Source organism: Otolemur garnettii, unplaced genomic scaffold, assembly GCF_000181295.1.
Source record: "Otolemur garnettii isolate 467f Iridium unplaced genomic scaffold, OtoGar3 scaffold00185, whole genome shotgun sequence".
NCBI lineage: Eukaryota > Metazoa > Chordata > Mammalia > Primates > Galagidae > Otolemur > Otolemur garnettii.
The window spans coordinates 769,867-795,894 of record NW_003852580.1 but is presented as its reverse complement, the minus strand read 5'-3'; positions in this window follow the sequence as shown (position 1 = coordinate 795,894).

The following is a 26,028-nucleotide window of genomic DNA, read 5'->3' as shown; positions in this document are numbered from 1 at the left end:
TAGAGTTCATGACAGACATGAAAAAAATCTATGTTTAATAATGTTTTTGTTTCTGCTGGCTACTAAAACAGCAAGAAATTTAAAAATCCTCCAAGGCATTCCATGCTATTTACTTCCTGAATTGACCGCCTAAAACCTGAGCTGTATCTCTGTATACGAAACGGGGCAGGTGCAGACACACATGGCCACGTGGGATGGACTAGGGTGGCAGGAGTCTGTCTAGCCCTAAGACCAGCCCTGGGAGTTCTCCAGACATTTTAGGGTGCCCTGGCCCCACACTCCTGTCTGTGCACAACACAGGCTCTAGGTGAGGGACTCCTGGCTCAGCAGCCCTGGGAGATCCCTGAGTGAGCAGCAGGAATTCTGTCAGCAGCTGGCCCTGAACACAGGACTGATTTTGGTGTGTTTGATATGAAGTGGGAAAGCAAAAATAATCACCTGCCAAGGAGTCCCTCTTCCTGACAGGCGCGGCGATCAGGTTCCCAGATGTGTGGGCAGCGGAGCCAGAGAGGAACATCCATCTCCCAGACAGCCTGGGGTGGCCGCCAGGGCCAGCTCACGTTTCCTGGGCTTGCTCATGGGAGATGAAAGCCAGGGGGCTGCAGGGACAGGGAGGGGGTTGTGGACACAGGGAGGGGGGCCACAGGCACAGGAAGGGGGTGGTGGGCACAGGGAAGGGACGGTGGGCACAGGGAGGGGCCAGAGCCCTGGCAGTGGGGATTTTTGAGTGTTGTCTGGGTGCCAGGCAGTAGGTAAATGCTCTGTTTGTGCTGGGCTGTGCCAGAGGCGCCTCAGTTCAGACCCAAGCTCTGGATGCCCGTTCACAGAGCACCCACTCTCCCTGCACACTGGGCAAGTCCTTCAGGTCACCCTGGGGGCACCCCCTGGCCCACTCCTCTCTCCTGCCACACCCAGTCCCTTAAGGGATCTTGCCAGCCTCACCCTAACCCTGCCTGTGCCACCAGCACCTGGTAAGCCCCAAGTTGGGAGGCAGCTCCATGCTCCTGCCTCTCTGCACTGGCTGCACCCAAAGGGCATTCTGGGGTGACCCCTTGCTCCACCTCCTCTCCTTCTACTGCTCCTCATGTTCTCTGCACTGCGCTCTCCCCACACCCCCTTCCTTCTGGATTTTTCTGCACAGCCACACTGCCATGAGATTTGGTCACTTCTTTGTCATTTTGCTCTTTTGGCTCAGTGGTGTCAGCTCTGCTCTCAGTGGAATCCCCAGGGCGAGACCCCACGCTGGGCCCTCTTGGGGTCTGTGACTGCGGCTGCCAGGCCAGGCTGGCGGGGTCTGAATGCAGCCCTGACACTCCTCACCGTCTAAGCCGCAGGGAAAGTTGAGTCGTGTTTTATACCAGAGGCTGTCAGTTCACAGGTGTCCAGCGTGAGTGGGCTCACTGGCCCCAGTGCGCTGGGAGGACGCGATGGGCACCCCCTCCCTCTTGCTGAGCCTGAGGGTGGGCTCAGGGCTGCCCCCACATGATGCCGGAGACACCTGCCAACCCAGCTCTGCAACAGCTGGATTCGGAGATGAAAAATAAAAAGTCTAAATGGCGAGACTCACAGGGAAACAAACTCTTCCTGGGAGCTTAAATTTCTACTATTTGTGATCAGCAGCGCGTACTGAGAAGCTGACCTTCCTTACCCTCCCCGTGCTGATCCGAGGTGCGCACGGACTTTTGTATGCAGAGTGTTTGCTGTTTTACTTTTTAAAGAAGGGGGTAAATTTAGGTGTAAGGTCCATGTCCAAAAACAGAGGCCCCGAAAAATCAGTTACAACGTGGCCTCGTGAGAGGAGACAAGCAAACTTGGAGCTGATTTCCCTGCCCAGTTAAGGAACCTGAAGAAAAGGCTGCGGGGTTCTGCCTGGTCTGTAATAGGTGGAATGAGACTCGCGTGTAACAATGTGTGTCAGAATAGTCACAGTGCCTACCCCCTTAGCAGTGGGATTAAACGTGATTCCCACTCTCTGCATTTTCCATAATAGAAAGTATCATTTTATAATTAGATACAAGATAGTAGGTGTTCAAAACTTCTCACCCTTTCCAATTAATCCGTCCCATGTGAAATGGCAACTCATTTAATCAATCCTCTAGGCTGGTGCAGCCAGAGATCCTTGAAAAATGCAGCTGTGTTACCTTTGAAAAGAATCACTGGGGAGGTGGACCCTTCAACACCAAGAATGAGGTTACTTCAGCAAACAGCTGATTTCCCGGTATGGTAGTAAACAAGTGGACGGGTCTACGTCACCCTCCAGATGGAACACGGGACAGGCAGGTTGGGTCCTGCACAGATGCAGGGGGCGGGGGTGCCTGAGTTCCCAGAAACTGGGATTTTCAAAAAGCTCCCCCAACAGCGGTGCTGAATCCTGGTCTCTGTCTTCATCACACCCACCTGGGCAGCCCCACAAACAGCAAACAGGTGGCCTCCCCCAAGGTCCGCACAGAACTGACCGGAGTCCTGCCCACGGTTCCCTTGAGGATGGCCACTTTTGAGTGCTGGCTTGACCCCTCCCTCTGGAGCCCACCTAGTGCACCTTGCTGGACATGGTCCTTTCCCCCTCTGTGCACTTCTGTCCTTTGGTTCTGCTGCCCCTGTGTGTACTGTGATTGTCTGCAGGCCTTCCTGCCCATGCATGTGGCCTCTGAGGGGCAGCAGCAGGTCATCCTCATGCCAACGTGCCCATCTCTGGCCCATGCTAGCTGACCTCTCTGGAGAGCACTGTATTGGGGCCAGCTTTCTCTTTTTCCATCAAGGACCCCGTTCCCCTTTGATGAACTGAATTGCGTCCCACCCCCATCCAGATTCACACGGTGAAGCCTCCCTCCAGTGTGACTGCATTTGGAGAGAGGCCCTTTAAGGAGGTGATTAAGGTTTAAAGGAGGTCCCACGGGGCTCTTGTCTACTGGGACACGTGTCCTGAAGTGAAGGGGTGATGAGGACACAGGCACACACTGAGGACACCGGGAGAAGAGGGCTCTCTGCGGGTCACATCAGAACACGTGGCCCTCCAGAACACGTCAACCCTGCCAGCACCTTGTCCCGGACTTGCAGCCTCCAGAACTCTGATAGAATAAATGTCTATTGTTTAAGTCACCTGGTCTGTGTAGTCTGTTCCAGGAGAGCCAACAAACCAATGGATGCCCCATGGCCAAGGGCCAGGTAAGAGAGGTCAGCCTGACAAGCTCCCCTCTCCACGGAATTTGAATCTGGCATCAACTAACCCAAAGGTGAGAAATAGTCGGCCTTCAGTTCTTCCGCCCGTGGCCTCTGGAGAACGTCTTCTCTTGAGGTCCCCCAGAGCCATCCAGGGTCCCATCCTTTCTGAGACCTGCTTCCAGAATTCCCTTTTCAAGCCAGTGAACTATCCCAGGCCAATGAATTCCTTTTCTCTTAAGTTAGGACTGTTTTTTTTTACTACAACCAGAAATCCCCAAATAAGAAAACTCTCTAGAAAGACAAAAAACTTTCAAATACTACAAAAGCAGACTTTTTTAGATAGAAAAGAATGTTAGTTAATCTTAATTACCAACGTCATTTGTTTGGTCCTGGATTTAGCCAAGTGCTTCACTCTCGTGCGTCTGAGCAGACAGAAGCGTCAGGCGTGGGATCCCCTTCTTCTCATCACTCATCACAGGGCAGGGATGGAAATGGTTCTTCTCTGACTCCCACTGGCATCTGCTTCAACGGCAAATATGTGGATTTTTGTACCAAACGAGATGAGAAATTAGTGCAAAATTAGTAATGGAACAACCTGCTCCCAGAGCTTTCCCCCCAGAATTTAATAAAAGGCACAGGTGTGGTGAGAGGCGCCGGCCCCATGTAGCTGGGGGCAGTCAGGAGAGCTGGGTCCAAGAGCTCCTATCTACACGGAATCAGCCTTGTTCTGATTTAAGATAACCTCATTGCCAAGTAGCAAAGCACAAAGAACCTTTTTCTTTCCTAGTTTGGATGCCTTCTCAGGCTGTGCTTGTTAATTAAGGTCTAATCGAATATTTAGTTCAAAACCTTTGGCCAAATCTAAGACAAAGTGTTCAACTTTAAAAAAAAGAAAAAGTGGGCTCAGCGCCTGTACCTCAAGTGGCTAAGGTGCCAGCCACATACACTGGAGCTGGCGGGTTCAAATCCAGCCTGGGCCTGCCAGACAACAGTGAAGGCTATAACCAAAAAATATCAGGGCATGTGGCAGGCATCTGTAATCCCAGCTACTTGAGAGGCTGAGGCTTTAAGCCCAACAGTTTGAGGTTGCTGTGAGCTGTGACGCCACAGCACTCTACCCAGGGCAACAGCTTGAGACTCTGTCTCCAAAAAAAAAAAAAGAAGAAAAGAAAAGTGGCCATATTTTTATATCCCTTTATTCTAATCAGAATCATTGAAGGGTTATTTCCAAGGATGGACATACATGAAGGAAGGGATGTGGCATGCCAAGAAAGTTTCAGGAATCACCATTATCATCACTGACCCCCCCCCACTATCATCATCACCACCAATAGTATCATCACCTTCATCATTCAGACTCAAGACTATTAAACTTTCATGTCTGTGGTGACTTTTCCCGAAGCAAATGAAATGCATCTCTGCTTTCCCAAAGAGAAAGAGAAAAAGATTCTTCAGGAGTGGAAAATCACCCCACATCTGCTCCTCTGCTGGATGCGAACACCTGAGCTTGTTTTTCCAAGACGCTTAAGAAAGGACTTGCCCGAGTAAGGGCCATTTGCTCCGACTGAAGCAGGGATGAAAGTTGATTGACAAGACTCTAATTAAACCCTAATTTATAATTTAACAGCTGAGATTTTTAGGTTGTAAAGGACTTTGATCCTAGAAATAGTGCTAATAATAATTCCTCCACCCCCACCTCTTCCATCTCTGCTGGGCTCCCGTAACTCCAGGCTGGGAGCAGTGGCTGCACTGTAGTGGTGCTGAAAAGAAATTAGTTCCCTGCAGTGGCTGAATGAGCTGCCTTTAAAAATAACAACAACCCCACATGGGGTCTTGAGATAGCAGTGTCCCTGTGGGCCCCCTTGGTGGGGACCTTTGCATAGTGATGCCTGCCAGATGGCTCTGGGACAAATTCCAGTGTCCCCGATGATGGAGCAGCTGCCTAAGGTGGGGGGTAGCAAGGGCTGGTGGGGGCCGCTTTGGTAAGATTCAAGGTAATTGACCCTTTAATGTTTCTGTGGAGAGAAGGATCCTAGTTAAAAACCAATAATAATAATATTAAAAAAAAATCTAGCACAGTTAGAAGACTGGGTGGCTCTGAGAATAAATATGGGTGGCAGCCCTGGAGAGGTCAGTCTTCTGAGACCAGCCGACCCTTTCCCTAAGACTGGACCAAGTCCCAGACCATCTGATTTGGACGTTTTCTCACTAATTAAATTCAAACCATTCATCAAACGGGAGACGGTTTTCCTTTTGCCTTTGACCTCAAGTTGCTTTACTCTTGGAATCTGTCACCCTGGAAATTTTACCCTTCTGGGAGAGGGCTCACCCTGAGCTTTTGAAGTTAGCAGAGAGATAGAGCTAAGGTGACAGGCAGGCAAGGCTGCTCGGAGCAGGACGCATCTGAACCCGCGGCTCCTGTGCAGACAGCCCCCGCCCAGGGCGGGACATTATTGAGTTTTCGTTTGCTTGCTTAACCAACACATTTTTTGTGTTATAGGCCAAGGATGGGTGTCACTTGTCTTTTGAAAGCTGTCACCCTGCTACCCTGTGGCAGACACCCATTTTTCTTACCCTGATCAGCTTATAGGCAGTTAAAAAAAAAAAAAAGGCTCTGGGCAGATTTGGGGAGCTGTTTGCTACTCACTAAGGTTCAGCCTCTCCTGCTGGGTAAACTGGAAACAAGGGTGCTGGAACTACCCAGACCCCTGCAGCACGCACTCTGCTCTCTATTCTGCTAAAAAGTGACATCTCCTCAGGGGATGGAGGGGGGGAAGGTTAAATAGTGTTTCAGTGATTATTGTCCCACTGAAAGGAAGAAACATGACCTGGACAAAAGTCAACCTCTGGGATATGAATGCGGAGAGCAGGGAGCGTCCAGGGCACAACCTACTGCTTGACGTTGCTGTCTGATGGCTGTGGTGTCTGGTTTCCAGAATGTCACGGTTATCTGCTCCGGGGCTTGTGTGGATTAACATCTGAATGCGGGTCCTGGCCCGTTACCTCGAGCAAATCGCCCATGTGTTCACGTCCGGGCATGGCTAGAGTTGTGCCCATTTAGGCCCACAGGTGCCAGGTCAGGGAGCCCTGTCTCCTCCTTGAGGGCACCAGACCCATCCTGATTCTGCACCTTTTAAGTTCATGTGATCTTCCAGTCAGCAGCCTCCCTGGGAGGAGACCCCATGAGCTTATTAAACCAGGCAAGTGACCATCTTCTCCTAACAATACCTTCTCACTGATAAACCTGGTCACTTAGTGACCAGCACGCTAGGGCTGCACAGACCCCGCATCACAAGATGTCGTCCCCAACCTTTGAGACCATCTCTAATCTCCTCAGTTACTTTTAGTCCCAAGAGTCAAATGAGACACTTTGGAACATTTTGAGGGAAAAGTGCCAGTTGGATAAGAAGGTTTGTGGAAGTGCTCAAGCTGAAAGGGCCACCAGGCTGTGTCAGACCCCGGAGTGGCACATCTGTGTGGTTGCTCAGCCCAGAGAGCTGGTGCACTGTTCATGGGATGTACCAAGCCCCATGCAGGTGTCAGCTCCCCGGGACCAGCACTGAGAACGCTGTTTGAGATTAAAGCCACCAACCTCATCAAGTTGCACAGACTTCAGGGTCTAGGCCACCAAGGACAGGCAATACACACTGGCCAGTGACAGAGGAGAGTTACAGGATAAGAGACCAGGTATTAGGAACCCTGGGTCCATAGTGAATGGCCCAACTCACAGTTAAGCTGATGTTCTGTTCACAGGGTGACTCAGGCCGTGAGTAAGCACCTGTCTCACAAACTGTGATAGGAGCCTTCTGGCTTCACTGCTCAAATCGCCCTTCACAGAGGGAGGGACAAGAAGGTCCTCCTGGCCAGAGGCAGGGCCAGGCACAGGAGTGGGCAGTGGAGCAAGCCCAGGCCCAAGGCTGTCCCAGAGGGAGGACAGGGTCGGTCAAGGCATACAGAAGAGCCACCATCATTTTCTTCAATGCCACAGGTGTTTTCTGTCGGCCCACACAATACTTTAAAATCGGGAACATCTCACCCACCTATTCAGCTGCCCTGCTACTTTTGATCCATAGACAGCCAGAGTCCTCCACCTGGAGCTTGAGTCATCTGGGCTGGGTGCTGGTCTCAGTTTGCCACAGTCCCCACTACTCCTTACCACTCACCACAGCTGGCCTCACTAGATAACGTGACAAGGCCACGCATGGCTGGGCAATTGGGTTTCAGTGCCCCCGATGGCCAGAGGAAATGGATCTTCTGCCACGTGTTTACAAACGGTGTTGAGTCCCGTGATCCAGAGTGGACACATGTCCAGAGAGACCAAGGGTCGGTCGCAGATGGAGACGCTGACAGCCAGTCACAGTTAAGGCGTCATTTGCTCCCAAGAGGACGCGTGGATACACCCAGAGGGGCTCTGGCCTCCCACCTACCTGACCCGCCTCTCATTGGCAGCAATTGGTCTCCCCCTGCCCCTGGCCTTACTTGTAACAGAGGTGTGGTCCTCACTCTTCCCAGCTCTGGGACCCTTAACTCCCAGCGCCTGCCCACGGGAGTTGCTGATTTCCTGGGATAAGAATTTTTGTATTTTGGCGTTGAAAATACCCTACTTTCTTTCTTCCCTAAATCAGCTCTTTAAATTGTTCAGGAACATGAAAACCCTGGAAAGTGACTGTCGCTGTGTCCACATCAGTAATTGCCCTCAGAATTGTGAGCTGGTGATGGGTTTAAATCCCCTGCTGTGCCCTCTGACCTCTGGCAGGGTGAGGGTATGGTGGGGAGGGTGAGCAGCCCCCGCCTGCCCTGAGATCTGGGCTGGATTAGGCGTCTGAAGCATGACCCTTCCAGGGGACGAGGCCAGGTTGCAGCGGGTGCTGGGCGGCTGGGTCCCAGGCAGAGGGACGAGCCTTATTTATCTGGCCCGCACCTGCTCAGGAGGCCCCGTAAATGTAAGTTTAGTGCTTAAATAATGAGCAACCATGGAAAGGAGAGGGAAGAGGGACTTGCCTTTCCCTTGGGATTTCCACCTCCCCGGCTTCCTGGCTTACAAAACAAATGAAGGCCTCAGAATTGCTTGGGTGAGATGTCAGACCTTAAAAGTCCTACTAGTTTCTGAGCTGGGCACACACAGGCACCACTGATTCTTTCCTCAAGCAAATAAAGTATTGAAAACAATATGGCAGAACACAGGAAAATAAAGACTGCAGAACCCAGGGAGCAGAATGCAATGAGGCTGTGGCTCACCCTTGTCCCCTAATCCATCCCATGTCCCCAGGAGTTCCGTACTCAGCTGGCTGGCGGCTGCTGTGTATGATGCCAAGGTTGGAATGGACTGTCCTTATTATTGAACGCAGGACCTCTCACCCCTGGGATGAGTGTGCCCTGGGCACAGGGGAAGCTGGCGTTGCTGGAGCTGAGGTTAGTGTTGGGGCCCCTGGGGGCTCCCTTCTGGACCGTCACTGTATGATGTTCAAGGGATTTTATTTAAGGCCCAAACCCAGCTAGAGAGGAGAGAACTGCAGAGAAATCTGGAAGGTGCAAGCACTTGATGGACAGGTATTCTCTGACCTGGTCAGCCCTGGGAACAGAATCCTAAGGCCAGATCTTGGAGGGGCCTCTGGTGTGGGGCAGAGAACCTCAAAGGCTCAGGAATGGGATCCTCAGGTGCTCCTAGCAGTGGGGAGAGAGGGCCCCAGGGCCCTCTCCACATCAGATGCCTGGCCATGAAGGCCCCACCACAGAAGCAGACAAGGCCCACTTACTCTCTGAGAGGCCGGAAGAGAGCATCTCCAGAGCAGGTGAGGCCAGGCCCAGCTGAGGGTGGGGGTCTCTGAGGTGTGGAGGGCTGATTCCCAAAGCTCTGGCCACCCACTGACTCTCAGAACAGCTGGGCCTCCACCTTCCAGGCCGGGAGGAGAGTCCTGTGCGTTCAGGAGGAGGTGCCCAAACATGTTGACATCCAGGATCCCAGTGACACATCCCGACAGCCCCACACTGGGGCGCCCATGCTCACACGTCCTTCCCACACCCCTGAGGGTCACCCCTTGCCCTCCAGTGTCCTGCTCTTAAATAGGAGATGGTAACCCCAGACCATCATCTCACAGACACAGGTGACCTGGACACTGGCTTATGTGGAATGCCCCAGGACAGAAAAATCCACATAGTGGAGACAGATGTGACCAGTGATGTCGGGAACCAGAGAGGGGATGGGAGTGTCTGCTAATGAGTATAGGTTTCCTTCTGGGGTGACACCTCCTCACACAGTGACTGTGTTAAAAGTCTCTGGATCGGAACCCTCCAAAGGTTGAAAAGGCAAATTTGACATCACGTGTATTTTACCACAATAATAAAAAAGGAAACAGGAAGGAAAAAGAGGATCTTAGGCACACACACAAAAATTTACAACAAAATAAACTACCACAAATAACCTCAGAAAGAGAAGGGAAAAATATTATATTCATGAAACAAGAACAGTATTTCATTAAAAGAGAAAAAAAAAACCCCTTGCCTCTCAGAGAGCTCTTGGCAGTGAAAGATAATGATAGAATACGTAAGTGAAAAGTTCAGGAGAGAAGGTGGAAGAGGAGAGTCAGGAAATCTCTCAGGAAGTGAGCCAAAATTCAGACTTCTCAACCCAACATGGGGCAGAGGCAAGCTGAGCAGAGCCTGGAATTGTCAACAAAAAGCATCTCCATCTGAGAATTCTCAACTCAACAAGGCTATCAGTCAGATGTGGGGGTGGAGAAGAGACATTCGACATTCTCGGTCATCCCCAGGGTCAGGAATGTACTTCCCACCCCTGGTCTCAGTGCGCTGATGGACAGTCCCTGCATCAAACCAGCCGAGGAAGAGGAAGAGGGGACCTGGCGTCTCCTGCTGGGCAGAGCTGAAGATTGGAGCCAGCTCACGGGGCTCCTGCGGCCTGTGTGTGCGTGATGCACAGATATATTTTACTTATGAACCAGCTGTCCCTGGGCAGCGAAATCACCCCTGGCTGAGAGCCTTGCCCTGGGTTAACTGCTCAGCGAGGACAGGAGCTTTGCACTGCAGTGGTGCCCACGGCATCCTCGCCAAAATCCAGAAACAAGCCTCACCCACTCCCTAAAATATCATTAAAACATTGAAGTGAAATAAGAACCGAGAGGTCGTTCCCAACTAACCCAGATGGTTTTGTTCCCATTATCAAGTTCACGTCTTCCACCGAAGTGTGGGATAAATTGACGTTTTTTCCTCCAGATTTTCATGGTAACAAGTTAACTCACGTCTGGAGGAGGAGGCACCACAGAGGCGGTGACCCCGTGTGCTGACAACGCGTGTGAATTGAAAAACGGTCCCATGAAACCCAGAAGTAACCACATTCCTCTTTCTAATTTTTTGAGGAGTTTTGAATACTAAAGGGAAGAGGAGTTGTTTGGAAACAGCTCTGAGCAAAATTTTCAAAGATGGGCCTTTGCCTAGAGATTGTGGGGAACGGTGCAAGTTGATCAGTGAAAAGCCACAGGTTAGACTGAAGCACCGGGGAGACGTTCCCAGGAGCCGAGTCAGACGGCTGCCGTCCTCCTGTGGCAGGAAGATGCTGTGATTACAGGGTGCACCGCGAATCTGGTAAGAGACACCACATCGCTCAAGGTCGCAGCTCTCGTCACAGAGACTGAAAGTTAAATTAAGAGAATCTGCCTGTGCGTTGGCCATTTCCAGGCCATTAAACTCAGGAAGATTCAACCAAACTCTGAGCATTTATTCCCTGTGGCTGCCAGAACAAAATAGCACAGACAGGGTGTCTCACGGTTCTGGAGGCCAAAAGTCAGAAATCAAGGTGTCCCCGGGGCTGGTCACGTCTGAGGGCAGGGAGGGGGGTCTGGCCTGGCTCTCTCCGGCTTCAGGTGGTTGCTGGAAGCCGGGCTGCTCCCCGGCGTCACCGTGAGCTCTGACCCACCTTCATGTGGTGTCTCCCTGGGCATCTCTGCATCTTTACACAACCACCTTCTCACAAAGACTCCAGTCACGTCAATCAGGGGCCACCCTCACCAGCGTGACCTCATCTTAACCAATCACATCTGCAGCAACCCCCAAGTAAGGTCACCTTCTGAGGTCGGGGCTTAGGACTTCCACATAACTTTTCCTGGGGACACAATTCATCCCCTACACCCCAGAATCCCTCCACCCCAGCACCTCTGAGAATCTCTTGTTTCTCCTGGGACCCACAGCCACTGCCTAGGAGTGAGCGGGGTCCTCATCCATCCTGGCGTCAGCGACTCTCCCAAGCCCCAGCTGTCACGCTTTAAAGGAAGCCTAACATCGTAGCCATGGTTTTAATTAGGGGTTGATGGGCCATGTCATGACATCATCAATAAAATGAGCATAATAAAAAGAAATAACTTAATACGGGGTGTGGGAATGGAGCCCAGGATTTGTCATAAAATTGCATTATGTAGGCAATCAAATGCCATTTTAGAAAATACGGACTTGGTCCAGGCTGCCAAGGGGCGTCTTTGTTCACTGAGGAGTCTGTCCCACCCGTATCTCCCTCCTTTTCAAAGCACCTTTGGCCCGGACTCTGCCCTGGCCTGTGAGATTTGACCCTGGCTGGCTGAGCCGAGCAGGTTAGTTCCGAACCGCTGTGTCTAAATCAGGTCTTTTCTGGACATCAGGCACAGAAATTACCGGCATCCTCTTGCAGAGGGGGCCGTGGCGTGACGATGTCTCCTGGGAGCTGAGTGTCCCTTCTCGTCCCAGACTGAGACTCCAGAACAGGCTGGGAGAGTCCCTGAGTTTAGAGTTAAGCTCAGCCTTAAGTACAGGAAGGGGTTTTCCGGCTTGACTCACCCCCAGCTCTCGATCCCTCCCAGCTCACAGGGAAAGAAATCTTGTCATTTTTTTCAACCTGCCTTCTCTGTGCACACGTTTCGGAGACTGAAGGACTTGGTGACGGTGGCACACAGTGGGTGGCGTTCAATCTGCTGCGGAGGACACGGGTGGATGGATGGGATGTGGTCGGAGACTTTGGGGAGGCTGGTGCAGGTGAGGCTTCTATGCAGGGCTGGACCTGGCTGTGTCTGCCACCCAGGCAGCAGGACAAAGCAGTGGTGGGGGCTGAAATCCAGTTTGGGACCCGGTATTCCTGCCCTAAGACACTGAAATGTTTTCTATGCAGAGCGGGGGGCATTCTGCCATTTGCCTGACCAGAGAGGGCATCTTTACCTAATTTGTCTAAAGATTCCCTACTGGCTTGCCCAGCCCAGTTGAAAGGATTTGCACATTGAAGGCACGGAGGGTGGACACGCTGTTTCCACACTGAACTCACCCACCCGTCCATTGGGCAGAGAATTGAGCATCCACTGTGGCAGTGGTTCTCACCTGTGGGTTGTGACCCCTTTGTAACAATGAAAATACTCCTGCACATCAGATATTTACATTACGGTTCATAACAGTAGCAAAATTACAGTTATGAAGTAGCAACAAAAATAATTTTATGGAGGGGGTCACCACAACATGAGGAATTGCATTAAAAGGTCGCGGCATTAGGAAGGTTGAGAACCACCGCACTAGGGGGTGGTGCTGTGGTGCTCGCAGGCAAAGAGAATTGAGCTATGAGGGTGCTCTTGGTTGTAGTGGACACAGGAGACCCAGGGGTCGAAGTTACGTGGAGGCTGACTGCAGCTCATCAGACGGGAAACGTCCAGATCAGGACACCTCCTGATGAAGAAGTTAGGAATTATCTAGAAAGTTGAAGTGGAGCAGGTCCTAAGATCCAGTGACTCCCTCCCATAGCACAGCCTGGCAAAGCTTGTGCCCAGGTGCATGGGGATGTCTGCACAAGACAGATCACAGCGGCACTCACTGCCTTCACCCGCCCCATGCTGGAAGTGACTCCAGCGTCTGCTCACGGTGATCTAAATCCACTGGCTGCCAGTGCAGTACCTTCGTGCAAGAGTGAGGGTGAGGAGGCTGCAGGGGAACACTCTGATACAATGAGGAGCAAAAGGCCGCAGAGTGCGGTGCATAGGCGCTACCATGATGCTTGTGCAAAGTTCAAATCAGGCAGCGCCCTGAGGCTGTTCACGGCTATAAAGAAGGTCAAGGCCGTGCCTGCTACAGAGATCCCACTGCAATCTGATCTGGGCGCAGAGAGGGTGCCCAAGGGGAAGGAAGGTAAGCGGGGGCTTGGGGCGCGCCAACACTTGCTATCCCTCCTGGACTGCAGTGACGTGAAGTTCCTCTCACAGTGATTGGTTTTACGTGCATGTAGGTTTTATACCCTTTCTTGTATAGAGATTATTTTTCACGATTAAAAAGTGTTTAAAGCCTTGCCAGAATCATTGCAAAGCTCATCCCGGGGTTAGTCTGGACCGCGCCTAAAGAGGAAACTGGTGCAGGTTCCAGCTCCAGCCCAGGCAGGTCCCTCAGCTTCTTTGAGCCTCAGTGTTTTCATCTCTCCATTCGAGCGATGGGCCCACCAGGCAGGGCTGCAGAACAAAATCCCACACAGCTGGCACGAGCCTGTCACAGGCAGATGTCCACAAAGGGCTCTGTGGGGTCAGAGCAGGACTTTAAAAGAAGCAGGTTTGCCATTAAACCAAGTGGCACTGAGAGGTGGGGGTGTGGTCGGCATCTGCTCGCCCCGACGTAGGGAGCAGAAACAGACAAGACCCCAAGCTCAGTGTCCAGTGGGGAAGAAGGAGGGCCCTCCAATTGTTCTCGGAATCCCTGCAAGTTGCCCCTGTGGTCAGACCATCTGGGGGTGTGGTGTATGCAGGAGGGCTTCCCAGAGGAGATGGTGGCAGTGAGGTCAGAGAGTGAGCAGAGCCTGTCGGGCGATGAGGGGCGCTCTTCACTGTCATTCAGCCTCTGTGCACAGGGAGTTATTCAGGGTGCTGGTCAGCCCTGGAGAAGCTCGGACTGGGCGTGAGGTCACCCAGGTCGTAACCAGGGTGCACACACAAGTTGAGGTGCCCCAGGGAGGAATGGTGTATACACAGGCAATGCACTTCATTTGCTGACTTTAAATGGAGCAAGAAGCCTGAGTAAGCTCGTCTGAGTCAGGTGGAAACCCTTTGAAAGAGGGTTTAGAGGTGGGAAGGGGTATAAAGGGTTCAGGGGGAGGAAGAAGAGAGAAGAGAGAGGGAGAGAGAAAGAGAGAGGCAGAAAGGCAGCCACAGAAGGAGGGAGAGAGAAGGGGAGGGAAGGAGAGAGGCTGCCTCGTGCCCGGGGAGAACACGACTTTGGCCGGTGCTGAGGAGTCCCAGCTCACAGCTGTCCTCCCCGTCCACCTGCCCTGTGGAATGAGCAGATGCTGGCCAACCACACACTCTTCCCCGGGGTGTTCCTGGTGGGGATCGGTGCCCTCCCTTGGGAATCAAAGTTCTGCTTCACACGTGGGAGCTGCCTGCTTCTGGCTTTATTTCTGAGTGACGATTCACTGAAGGACATTGTGTAGCCATCAAGGAGCTCTCTGCTCTAATGCACTGTTAGCAAGTCTTTGGAAAGGTGGGGACAGCATCTGCTTTGAGATCTCATATCATTCAGTAAACACTTCAGTAAACCCAGCACCCCCATCTGCTTTCCTCTGCCCTGGGGAGACAGCAGGGGGCAGGACTGGCCCAAACCCTGGCTGTCACAGACCCTGCGGACCAGAGAGAGAAAATAAATGCATGATAAATGCAATAAAATATAAATATGTAATAATTGCAGACTGCGTTAGATGCCAAGGAAAATATGGGGCAAGACAATGTGAGAGAGGCTGGTTCAGAGCAGGCTGGGGCTGGCTTCTCTGGGGCTGCGGCGAGCGGAGGGGATGAGCCAGTGAGTCACCCGGGAGAGTGAGCGGGAAGCCCCATGCTGGAAAGGAGCTGGGCTGAAGGAACAGACAAAAAGGCCGTGCGACCAGGGTCAGGCCAGGGGGCTGGTCAGGGCCATACTGCAGAGGATGGGCGGGCCATGGTGAGGACGTCCGAATCCATTGCAGGTGCAGAAGGACACTCATGAACTCTGCCAGCCACAGCCGTGCGGGACCCTCGTAGCTCATCCTCCCTCCCATCTTCCCGGGGCTAATGGAGTTGTCCCCGGGAAATGTGTTGGACAGACACAGCCTACAAAATGCCTCCGAAAAGCTGTGCCCCGGGACTCTTTGATGGAATTCCTTCTCTTCCTGTTCTAGACCACGCTGGAACTTAGAACACCGAGGAGGAAAGGTGTCCCTGTTTTCACATTCAGCCATCTCCACACCCTCTGCCTGGGTGCAGGGAGGGCACGAGGCCTGGACTTCTGTCAGCCTTGGTCTCAGAGGGCTGGACTTCACCTTCCAGAGCAAAGAGCACAAAGGGACCAAGAAGAGAGAAGTGTCTCAGCATAGCCGGAGCATCCCAGAGGGATGTGTCCACCCCGACAGCTCAGGCCTAAGCCAGGAGCACGGCCAGAGCCCGCTGGGCTAGGTGGTGGAGGGAGGGCAGTGTGAGCAGGGTGGAGTTGAGTTTCCTGGTAAACCCCTGTGCATTACCCATTCAAAACACAGTTACCTAGAAATAAGCATCGTGAAGCAGCTGACCTCCCTCTGAGGACAAGGTGGCTGTGTCGTAAGGATGTGCCCTTCCATATGACCTAAAAAAGAACATTACTGATAAAAATTTGTCCAATCCCCACATTGCAGACAAACCGGGGTCCAGAATGGTTGTGAGCTGTGCCCGAGTCCACGCCCCTGGTTTGGGCACAGACCTTAGCCCCAGGTCTCGGCCACCTGCCCTGCTCTCAGGGAGGCTGCTGGACTCAGGGTGCTCCCTGAAACCTTCTGCACTTCTGTAACCCTGTGAAAAAGGAAAACAGTCCATGCAATGGCTTCTACATTTTCCAAAAGGAAGATTGAGACTCACCTGACCTGGGGTGGCTTGTGAACCAGAAGAGCCCCAGGGCTCGGGAGGGTGAGCCAGTGGGTTTGGAGGTTTCTGGAGGACCTGGAGGATTGTGGGGCTTTTTGGCAAATTCTAAGCATAAAAAAATATGGTGAATGTTATGCAAAATATCTGATTAACATTTATTGTGTGATAATTACTGGAAAGAATACAAAGTGCTCTCTTAATTTATTCTTATCTAACCCTGTTTGCATAGAGTTACCTTCAGGACCCATTCTAAACCCTCTAGGAAATCAGTTTCTGTAACAGGAGCCTTTACAGCACGGTGCTTTCAAGTGTGAATTGTGGAGTCAGAAGACTTGGATTTAAATCTTGGCTCTGACACTCTTATTGTGTGACAGAGGTGAAGTTTCCTCACCTTTCTGAGTCTCAGTTTATTCATCGATAACATGGGAAAACCACCAACTTCCTCCTGCACTCAGGAGGCAAGAGCAATGTCGCTTATGACGGAGAGCTCCCAAGACAGGTCGCCTGATGATGTGAATTCCTCAGCCATATGTGTGCCCTTGCAATGTGGGGGGTCCCTGTCACAGCCCTTAACTAATGCTCAGCTCCTGAGCCAGTGGACCACAGGAGGTGAGGCACACATGAGCTAATTATGTCACAGGTGCCACCACCCACTCAGAGGCCCTTTCCAGCCCTTTCCTGCCTAAACACCGTGGCCGCCAATATGGAAATGCCAGTCTGTCCCTGGTTCTGCCCTCCCCTCTAAGTCAGTGCCTTTCTCCAGGGGGAAGAACAGATGTGTGCCCACATTGGTGACTCCTACTTGAGTGACAAGGTGGCTAGGGCACCCAGAAAATGTTGAAGGCTTTGGGGGAACCGAGCTAACGGCTACAGGAGCTGGCAGCCCCCAGTCAGGGACAGGACCCGTACCTCCTATCCGTTCCTGTTGAAGTCAGTGGTGGTCCTGCTGATACCAACAAGTTCTTCAGGTGCCTGGAGCCACATCATGGGGCTGCACTGTCATGGCCAAATTATGTAAGTGACCGCCCCATGTGCTTCCGTGTTGGGGATGGTATGGGACAAGTTTAATGGAAAGAACTCCTGGGGCTTATTGGAGAGCCCAAGCTGCCCCCACAGCCCTGGGTGATCCCACAGCCTCCTGACGTGGTAACGGCTGGACGCTGGGGTAGTGTGGGGTAGTGTCCAGGTCAGTACTCATCTATCTACCTGAAGGCCTGCACAGCCCCCACACACTGCCCACCCGCCTTCCCGCCACCCCGTCTGCCAGCTTCACTATTGCAGACTCTCATCACCCCTCCAGGCTGCACCCCAACAGTCATGGGCAAACAGACTCTGGATTATGTCCTGAAGATACAACTGAAACACTCAACAGGTTCATATACAAACTGTCACAAGTTTACTGTTTGGAAGTCAAAATATCAGCTACAGCATTCCCCAGCCACTAGGGATATTCCCTCTTTGTTACTGCTGTAACTTTGTGTTACAGATGCACAGAGGAAGAAAATAATTCTCAGATGCACAGAGGAAGAAACCATCTTGGCTTTCCCGCCTCCCTTTCTATTTCCTTATCATGTAACATAACCTGGACTGACTTTGTATGTTGGCATGGAAGTGTTCACTTTACATCCCAGCATTTAATTTCTGGGATGCTGAGAGGGGAAGGAAAGTCCATCAGGACTTTCTTCCTCTTCTGGGGAAGGGGCTGGTGTGTTCTCCGTCATACTCGGGATGGTGGTGTGATGTGGCTGGAATTGTGACCTTGTTGTTTTTGCTTGGGGATTAAGTGTGGTTTAAGTAGGGGCATATCAGTGTCCAACTGACAAGGGGTGGGCTTGTGATCGTTGATTTTGGTGTCAGCTTAACTGGATGAGATGTCCAGATGGCTGCAATTATATTATTTCTGGGTGTGTCCGTGAGAGAATTTCCAGCAGAGGTTAACATTTGGGTCAGCGGACTGAGTCAGTAAGACCACCCTCCCTACAGTGGGCGCCTCCGCGTCCATGGGGGCCCAGAAGGAGCAGAAAGGTGAAGGAAGGGCCAGTCTGTTTTGTCTTCTAGGCCTGCAAGACTCACCTTCCCCTGCCCTTGGTGTCGGTGCTCCCCGTGCACGGCGTTCCTGCTCCTGACTTATACCAGCCCACCAGCCTTGGGCTGGAGGTGATGCAGTTGGCTTCCTTGGTTCTCAGGGCTTTGGACTCAGATGGAGAGATGCAGGAGCTCTCCCAGCATCCAGCTGGCTGCTGGCAGAATGGGGGCCTGCCTGGCCTCTGTAAGTGGGTGAGCCACTCCCCACAGTGAATCCCCCCTTCCAGGAGTCTCTCCACATCAGCTCTGTGTCTCTGGGGAGCCCTGACCAACAGGCCATCAGTGTGACTTCGGGGAAGGTGTAACAGGGAGCTGGTTCCCGGTGCCTTGGGGACCTGAGGCTGGGCAGGGGGAATGCAGGATGAGCCCAGAGTGACTTGTAGCACCCGAAAATAAGAAAATCCATGTTTTTAAGAGGAATGGAGGAAGGTCAAAAGGTTATAGACGCCAATGTGAAAGCAATGAGAATATTGGATTATTCCCCAAATAACAAAATAGTCCACACAGATATGAATGTATAAATCAACGGACGGGAGCAGACTGATCTTCCTTACAGAAGATTTCTAAATCATAAATACACAAGGAACAAGGGAGCTAAGACAGCCCCTCGTCAGGGCTTCTGCGGGTGCGTTAATGAATGCCAAAATTAGGAGGAGGAATTTTAAGGACCGGGATGGTTGCATAGCCTCAAAATATCTCCCCTAGGACAAAAAGAAAAAAATAAAACCCCCCTAACAGACTTACGAATTGCTGCTAGGTTTCAGCAGGTGACCACAGATTCTTAGACGAGCCACCCTCTGAGAGGCGCAGCTTAGATGTGCCCAGGTCCAGAGTACAGGAAAGAAATGACAGGGCTTTACTGTGGAGACACCTCACTAATGGCCAGGTCACCTCAGCAGGGAGCTGTGCACTCCTGATGGGATGGGACCGGAGGGAGGGCTCCTCACTTCTGCAGAATTCTTCCCTGAAGATCGCAGCCTCAGGCTAAGTGGGAAACAACAGCTGAGAAATCTGCCATGAAGATCATTCATTCCACAAAACTCCTGCCCAGGACTCCCTGGCTGCTGGGCTGATTATTGATGCCCTGCGTGGATTTTAAAAACAATTCTACCTGTGATCCCTACGGCGAAGCCGATTTCTCCTATGTGCCTGGGTCAGTTCTGAGCATACACCTGGAGGGTGTATTAAATGTTTCCAGCAACCCAGGAGCCAAGAGCTGCACATGGTGACCCCTGCTCCACGAAGGAGGAAGCTGAGACCACACAGGCCACCTAGTCACTGCCTGTGCCCTTGGCCCTGAGTGGCCCCTCTGCACTGACCCAGCAGCCTGGCTCCAAGCTGGTTTCCTGCCCAGGCACCCGGCCAGCGATGGTCAGAATGAGATCATGGCCTCCCCGTCCACACACCTTGGCTACACCCCTTAATCCCCATAGCACCGGCATCATGCTCACAAATACCTACTGGGGACGGGATCCCTTCAACCCCCATGGGGCGCAAGGTGGAGGCCATCGTTGCTGCCTTCTCCCCAAACCCTGAGGTCCTTAGAGTTGATGAGCCAGGGCTGTCAGGTTGCTGGAGTGAGATGCTCCCAGCTCCAAGATCGCCACCAAGGTGCATGTAAGGAACCGTCCTGGTCTCTGGTAAATGTAGCAGTCCACTCATTGCTGTGCCCTGGAGCTGGGGAACTGAATCCCTGGAGCCTCCTCTATCCACAGACCCTTCGGGGACCTTCCTACCCCTCCCTACAAGCAGCTCCAGGTACACAGATGGGAGACACCTCTCTGTGCCAAGACGGTCAGATGGGCTCAGGGCTGGTCAGCCACCCGGCCACCCTTGGGGGAGTGGCTGCACACAGCGAGGCCGTATTTCACATAGTAATTAATTGATGACAAAGAGTAATTAATGGGCCACATTCCTCCTTCCTTGAAGTGCATAATTCCAGGCTGGCGGAGCTGGGGAGGGGTCACGCTCTTGTTTTCTTTTAATCTGGTTTGAAAGTCGAGCCCTCTCCCAGCGGCAGGGACAGAGCCACTGCCCCATGAGTTCATCTGTGTGGCATGTGTGGCCTCATCTCGCTCAGAGGCAGGAAACACCAACGTCACAGCCCGTTCGTGGCCTCAGGGGCGTGGGTGAGGAGCCTAATTAGCCACGGCCACCATTTATTAAAAATCATAAATATTCCACTCGGAGGCAGGGTGGGAGTCAGAGGCAGAAGGAGGCAGCACCTGGCTGATGTGTGCAAGTGTGTACAAGTGTGTGTAAGTCTGTACCGGGTTGTCCGCGCATGGGCTGGACTAGCCAAACCTCCCCTAGAGCAGGAGGTAGGGGAAGAGCCCGTCCCAGTGCCTGCAGGAGGAGGACCAGGCCTCTCATGTCACTCTTCTGGGGCAGAAGTGTCATAGAAACAGCTGCGCATCATGACTGCTCCTGGTCACAATATCTGTGTGGTTCCCACTGAATACTGGACCCCAGGTTCAACAGGAATGACTCAGACTAAGTGCCATCTCTGGGGGAGCCCCAGGAAATAGACATCCTGGGGCACAATAACCGCTCAGTAATGATGATGATGGTTGGCGTGGGAGGGCGTTCTGTGGGGAGCCTTTTTTGAACTTCTCGACAGTCCTAGATCTGAGCACTTGGTGAAGGGGCCTCCTGCTGCCCAGTGTTCCCACATTCCCACGGCCAAGCGCTGCCCACTCCGTGGCTCCACACACGTCCCAGCCGCCCAGCCCAGCTGTGGCCCTGGAGTGAGGTTTTCAGGAGGCCGCCCAGGTTGTTCTCAGCCAAGGCTGGTGAGATGCACAGGTGTCTCCCTGCTCCTCCCACCCTCAGGGGCCCCGGACTAGCCCCCAGGCTGTTCTCTCATCCGGCCTTGACCTTTCAGCAGTGGGTGAGCCTGTGGAACCTCCTCAGGATGACGCTTTTGAATTTGTGGCATACTTAGGGGCAGAAAGAAACTTGTTTACACCGAAACCTGTAAGTGCCCGTGACAGTGTATCAACTGCTGCAAGCCCTTCTTCACTAACAAGACGTCACGGCCGCTGCAACCTCAAATGAAAGTGCCCAGACTTCAGGATGTCCACAGCTCAAATGTGATAAGAAAGCCTCTAATTTCCAGAGGCAGGAAATTTCACAGACTCTGCTAATACCACTGCTGTTTGCTGCCTGCGTTCGTAACAGCAGCAAAAGCTCTATTTCAGTTAGAGACCAGTAAACGCCAGGCTCTGTTTTCCTTCCCTGGTTCATGAAGCTCCGGCATTCCCCGTGGTCCAGAGTGCAGGTTAGGAACTCCAGCCGGGGGCAGGGGAGTCATTGTGTAGGGGGAGCCTGGGTCCCCGAGTCACACTGTGGAGGAGAGACTTATCTGCGACTAAGGAAGAGTCTTTCAACTGGATTCCCTACCTTTCCTTACAGGAGTTCCAAGCGTCAAGTAGAATTGTGCAAAAACAATTATTAAAGACTTTACTAAATGTAACCCGTTCCTGGTTTTAAAGTCAGCCCTGCAGCCAGCATTCAAGAGCCTCTCTGCATTCCAGATGGGTTAGTGTGTCACATATTCTATCTCAAGGGAGAAATACAGGCCTTGTATTACTATTTCCCAAGACATGCAATTACTTTGACAAAGCCCTAAACAGTCCAGACTAACAAGTATATTCCTCCGTGAGCAGTCTGGAAATCTCATTTTTGTTGGTGTTTGTGGAAATTGCTTTGAATACAATAGGAAAGGAAGGAAGGGAAGACTGTTAATTTTTATGGAGTGCCTGTGTGTGTGAAGTGCTGTGTGAGATTCATGTGTGATCTCACTTAGCTAGAGGCTGAAGCTGCTGAGCCCTGGCACTCTGTGACCTTGGAAGATTACGTTAATGAATTAGTTAGGACACAAGCCCCAGATATCCAAACTGGTTCAAATAATAAAGAGACTTTATTATCCCATGTACTTGGCAAGTCCAGGAATGGTGTGGGTGGGCTTCAGGCTCAGTCTGTTCCAGCAGTTGGCAGATTCGCCTTCAGGACAACTTCATGGCAGTCAGGTGGCTTCCAACAGCCCCGGGTGGGTTCATGCCTCTTGCTCCCAGCAGACGAGAGGCTGTCCTCCCAACCCCTCTCACAGGTCCCGAGGTTTGCTCTGATGGGCCTAATTTATGTGACAACTTCATTCTTGAATCCTTAACGATATCAAAGAAGACGGGGTCTGTGATTGTCCCAAACCACGTGACTGAAAGGTTCAGATTTGTCCTAAAAATCTAGGGGACAGCAGACAGAAGATGGCAGCGAACTGAGGCCATCGCAGAAACATCTCACCTTCTTGCTCCGTCTGCTCATGGGCAATACCTCGTTTCATCTCCAAATGCCCCTGAGATGTAGGGGCTCATATTCTCCCCATTTTGTGGATGAGCAAAGTGAGACCCAAGAGGTCAAGTCTTTTGTCCAAGGGATGCGGCCAGTGGGGGTCCCAGGGGAGCTCCTCACTGCCTCTTGGCACTGCTTCCTGGGGAGGTCCAGCCCCAGCCTCAGTTTCCCCACCTGGAAATGAGTTGGGCTATCATTATCGCTACATAGGGCTTTTATAGTTCTGAGGTCCTCGGCCACCTGCGTGTCCCCTCCTGGGAGGCAGGAGCCTCATTTCTGCCCTCAGCATGCTGATCACTCATCTCCATGTAAACTACGAGCCCTCTAGGTCCCTGCTGATACCTGAGAGGCCTGGAGGTTGGGGGCGGTGCTGTCTGTGTCTGCAGCTCATGGGCACCTGTGTGGCCTTCTTGGAGGGGCAGAAACACCTGCAGGGCAGGGAGGGGAGACACCTCCATGGCAGGGGAGCAGGGAGGGGAGACTCCCCCACACCATAGTGTCCAGGTTGTTAGTGAATGGACATGGCACCACAAAATCCATGACAAAGTGCTGTTTTGAGGATTACCTAATTCACACAATCAGATTCTAGTTATTCTAGTGACTGAAAATCCTGCTTAACCTGATGTCTGACCTGGGTTCAGAGGCTGACACGAGGATAGTAGGCGTGTGCAATGCACAGGGACCAGAGCAGGCATCGGTGGCACAGAGCTGGCCGATGCTGGCACACAGCTGGGTGGAGCCAGTGGAGTGAAACTAGTGGCCAGTGGGGAGCTGGGAACATACTGAAGGGTCTGTCCCCACAGGCCGCACACCGCCGGGTGGCCAGAGTATATGATTTGTCATGGCAGAGTGACAGGGACGTCATTTAGGAGCATCAGGCATACATGGGGACCATCCCAGGCAAATGGGGGCATCTGGTCGCCCTCATCAGAGCCCAGAGGGGCCCTTCGTGACCATTTGTCCTACTCTCTCTTCTTTCAGATGTGGAAATGGAGACTCCAAAGGAGCAGACACTTGCCCAAGATGCTGGACCACGGCTCCTAGTGCCGCCGCTGTCAGGTCCTCATCAGGAGTGCCTCAAATGGCAAAGACAAAACAAAAACAATGCCAGCTGGCCACACGGGGAGGAGAGGCAGTGTTGTTCTGGCTGCCACGGGCGTCCAAGGCAAACCACGCCGAGGCTCGGAGTCTGGTAATGGCTTAATTATCTTGGGGAAAAAATGTGAGCTGGCTACACCTACTGATCCATGAAATTGTGTCACCCCGCAGGGCTGTTCATCTTCTGCCCATTTGGAGGTGGGAGGGGCGGCACCTGGGGGCTCATTTGGACGCACACACAGCTTCCCACAGTGACACAGCGGGAGGGGCAGCGGCCTGGGGGTGGGCGCTGGCTGAGGCTCCCTCCCCAACCTAACTGGGGGGGCTCTTAGTCTCCGGCTGGTGTGCTCTCTGCTCACAGTGACCTGCTGGCTTGGATTATGTGGTTTTGCCCGCTCACCAATTTAAAGACATTGCTCCCTGACGCACCCAATTATCCAATGGCTCATTTCACTTGTGTAGGTCCCATGACGGGCATCCCCCCTAAAGCCGCCATGTTCAGCAAATTTAGCTCCATATAATATGTGTATTTGGGACAGAAATATCCTTAAAGAGCATTTGCTGTTAATCTGAGATTCAACTTTAACTGGGAATCCTGTGGGGTTTTTTTTGTTTTGGGGGGTTTTTTTGCAGTTTTTGGCCCGGGCTGTGTTTGAACCCGCCACCACCGGCAGATGAGGCCAGCAACCTACCCTTTTGAGCCACAGCCACATCCTGTGTTTGTTTTAATTTTATTATTTTTTTATTAAATCGTCAATACAGATCATGTATACATTAATGCATTTATGGGGTACAATGTGCTGATTCCATATAGAATCAGGAATGCTTACTTCCCACTGGTTAATATGTACCTCATCTCATTTACTTAGTTATTGTGTTAAGACATTTATACTCTATACTAATAGATCTGACATATACCCTTGCATTATGCACCATAGGTGTGATTCCACCATTCACCCTCCCTCAATCTGACCTCCCTCCTCCCTTCCCATCCCCCCTCCTCCCTCTTTCATCTTGGGCCATAGTTGTGATTTATTCTTCATACGAAAGTGTGAGTGATTGTAAATTGGTTTCATAATAGTATTGAGTACATGGGATATTTTTTCTTCCATTCCTGAGATACTTTACTAAGTAGGATATATTCTAGCTCCATTCACGTAAACATAAAAGAGGTAAAGTCTCCATCTTTTTTAAGGCTGCATAATATTTCTCGCTGTACATATACTGTAATTTATTGGAGGGAGGCAAGATGGCTGACTGAAGCCAGCTTTCCGCAGAGGCATCCTGTGTTTTATGTGGACATTTTATAGAAGCATTTGGGTTTGAGACCTTATTCCAGAGGTGCTCTGTAAGGTATACGCCAGCTTGAAAGCTTGTAAATACTCACATCCACCAATTCATTTGATAACCAGTTAGTGGGTCCTATAGCAGATATACTTTTACCTTCTGGAAAATACAGTTGGAACCTTTGCCCACCCAGAGTCTATGTGGTTCAGTCTCAAAAAGCTGCTGTAGTCCAAGATACAGTGCGGCCATCACGTCCTTTACTCCAGAACCAAAAGAATCCCCTGCGCCACCCCAGCAGAATCCCCACTGCCCTTTCTCCTCACACCTGGACACTGCATGGGGTAGAAATCCCTCCAAACTCCCCACTCTGAGCTGTGTGTGTCACTGTCCTCTGGGTCCTGCCCTTCATTCCTTCACTCCATCATAGATCAGGACGCTCACTGGCTGAAAAGACTTTCCTTCGGGAAGAGGGAGAAGGGAGAGATGAGATTGGCAACTCCAGAATATTCTGTACTCGCCCTAGGGCAGTGGTTCTCAACCTTCCTGATGCCACAACCCTTTACTACAGTTCCTGTGGGTCACGACCCACAGGTTGAGAACTGCTTCCCTAGGGGATACTGGAAATACACGAACACGTCTGTGTTTACAGTTGGTGTCTTGTTATCTGAGTGCAGCAAAAACCACGTTTCCGCCTCTAAAGAACTTAGTACACACACAGGTCACAAGATGCCCCAGTGAAACAAGAAGAAAATACAATGGCCGGGCTGTCACATGTCAGAGCGTAAACACCGAGAAACAAGAACAAATGAGGAGGTCCGTGAAGGCTGGAGGAGGCAGGCCAGCTTTCGCAGATGGTCCCAAAGCAGATGGCACCAGGTGCTGCCCTGACCCTAACCATTGCCAGGTTCCAGCAGCTGCATCCCTCTGGCTGAGGGCTGTACAAAGCCTAAGATGACCAGACATCCCACTTTTGGCGGGACAGTCCTGATTTTTAACAGTTTGTCCTGTGTCCTGTGGCGTTTTTAAAAAGTTCCGATTTTTGGAAAGGCGGGAGAATGGGAAGGGAATATATGGTTTTTGGCTGCTGAAAAGGTTAATGTAACTCCATTTGGGAATGAAGAGGTTAATGTAACTTCATTTGGAAATGAAAAGGCTAATGTAAACTCCCTACTCCCCTCCT